Here is a 2,345-nt window from a genome sequence, read left to right on the forward strand (position 1 = left end):
ATAACTTGTTTGTAGGAGGCCGACTTCTTTATGTCGTCCTCTTCTAAGTTATTTTTGTAATCCTCTTTTTTGGACCTTTGTCAGGTCTCTTTCAGGGATTACTTTTATAACTTCGCTTGTAGGAGGCCGACTTCTTTATGTCGTCCTCTTCTAAGTTATTTTTGTAATCCTCTTTCTTGGACCTTTGTCAGGTCTCTTTCAGGGATTACTTTTATAACTTCGCTTGTAGGAGGCCGACTTCTTTATGTCGTCCTCTTCTAAGTTATTTTTGTAATCCTCTTTCTTGGACCTTTGTCAGGTCTCTTTCAGGGATTACTTTTATAACTTGTTTGTAGGACAGTGAATTTGGTTTTCACTTTGTCGACCTTGTCGTGATCGGGCGGTGAATTTGGTTTTCACCTTGCCGACCTTTGTCATGATCGGACGTCTTTGGTAGGAAACTTTTTAGGAAATCTGCAAACTTTTAAACAATAAAATGAAGATATGAATAAGAGTGTGTACATGTTAGTGCTTACCCTTCTAGGTCGGGCAATCTTTTAGATCTTGGTCTGGCACCTTTTGTAGGCATGCCATGACCTTGGTAGCTCTTGCCCCTCGAGGTCGGACACTTTGTGGCGACCTTTCCCCAGTACTTCGGTGACTTGGCAGGGTCCTTTTCAATTGGATGCTAGCTTTCCTTCTCCAAGTCGAGTTGTTCCGATATCATTTTGGATTAGGATGAGATTGTTTGTTGGCAAAGTTTTGCTGTACTACCTTCTGATTGTATCTTGAGGCCATTTGACGTTTTAACGCCTCTTCCTTGATCGGAGCTCTCTCTCGGACTCTTGGAAGTAGGTCGAGTTCTTTCCTTTGTATTTGGGTTTTTACTCTGTTGTTGCCTCCAAAGGGTGCCCCTGGACTTTTGTGTGAATCCTGGGGTTTCCCTTTTACTGCCACGTCTGTCACTTGATGTTTTGCTGTTATTGTCCGAGTTGTTTCCTTATTTGCCCGAGTTGTTTGGTAGTAACCCCATAGTTGACCTATGTCTTTGAGATATATACTAAGATCCCGGACGGCATTCCTGATTGGCTGGATGACCCTGAGTACATCCCTTATACCGCCTTCAAGATTGATTTGTTGTGGTCTTGTAATGTAGCCTGGATGAGGCTTCTGTTGTTGCCCCCTGATTTGGTGTTGGCTAGAAAATGCATCAGCTCGGACGTTCTGCTTCCGAGGTATGTGTCGGACCTCATATCCCCGAATTGTCCGAGCTGTTTGGTGCTGGCTGGTTTTGAAAGTGCATCATCTCGGGCGTTCTGCTCCGAGGTATATGTCGGACCTCATATCCCCGAATTGTCTGAGCTGTTTTCTATTTTTGTCTAGGGTCCCCCGAATTGTCCGAGATGTTCTCTGGTTTTGTCCAGGGTTCCCCGCATTATCCGAGCTGTCCTCTGTAGGATTCTTCCAGCTAAGTTTGTTTTCTGCAGGATGCCCTTTATTGGCTGGTTGGTTGGAACTCTGATAGTGTGAGCTTGAAAGTATGGGTGGAGTCGTCGAGAGGTGAGTATGAGGGTGTAGGCGAACTTTTTCTATCTGTTGATAGGTTAGTTCGGTCCCTTGTAAAGCTTTGCTGATGAAGTAGACGGGTCGTTTCCCACTTTCGTCTTCTCTGACTAGTGCTGAGGCTATTGCCTGACTTCCCACTGCGAGGTATAATGAGTTCTTCACTTTCCCGTGGTCTGGAAAGGATGGGTGGTTGCCCCAAGAATTTTGAAATCTCGGAAGGCTTGTTCGTACTCCGTTGTCCTTTTCAACTCGTCCGACCTCCTTGGTGTGAGGTGGATTTTCAACTCGTCCGACCTCTTTGGTGTGAGGTAGATGTTTAACTCGTTCGACCTCTTTGGTATGAGGTGGACCTTCAACTCGTCCGACCTCTTGGTTGTGAGGTGGACCTTCAACTTGTCCGACCTCTTTGGTGTGAGGTGGACCTTCAATTCGCCCGACATCTTCGGTGTGAGGTGGACCTTCAACTTGTCCGACCTCTTTGGTGTAAGGTGGAGCTTAAACTCGTCCGACCTCTTGGTTGTGAGGTGGACCTTCAACTGTCCGACCTCTTTGGTGTGAGGTGGATCTTCAATTCGCCCGACATCTTCGGTGTGAGGTGGACCTTCAACTTGTCTGACCTCTTTGGTGTAAGGTGGAGCTTAAACTCGTCCGACCTCTTGGTTGTGAGGTGGACCTTCAACTTGTCCGACCTCTTTGGTGTGAGGTGGACCTTTACTCGCCCGACATCTTCGGTGTGAGGTGGACCTTCACTTGCCCGACCTCTTCGGTGTGAGGTGGACCTTCACTTGCCCGACCTCTTC

Source organism: Arachis stenosperma, chromosome 9 (genome assembly GCF_014773155.1).
Source record: "Arachis stenosperma cultivar V10309 chromosome 9, arast.V10309.gnm1.PFL2, whole genome shotgun sequence".
NCBI classification, from domain to species: domain Eukaryota; kingdom Viridiplantae; phylum Streptophyta; class Magnoliopsida; order Fabales; family Fabaceae; genus Arachis; species Arachis stenosperma.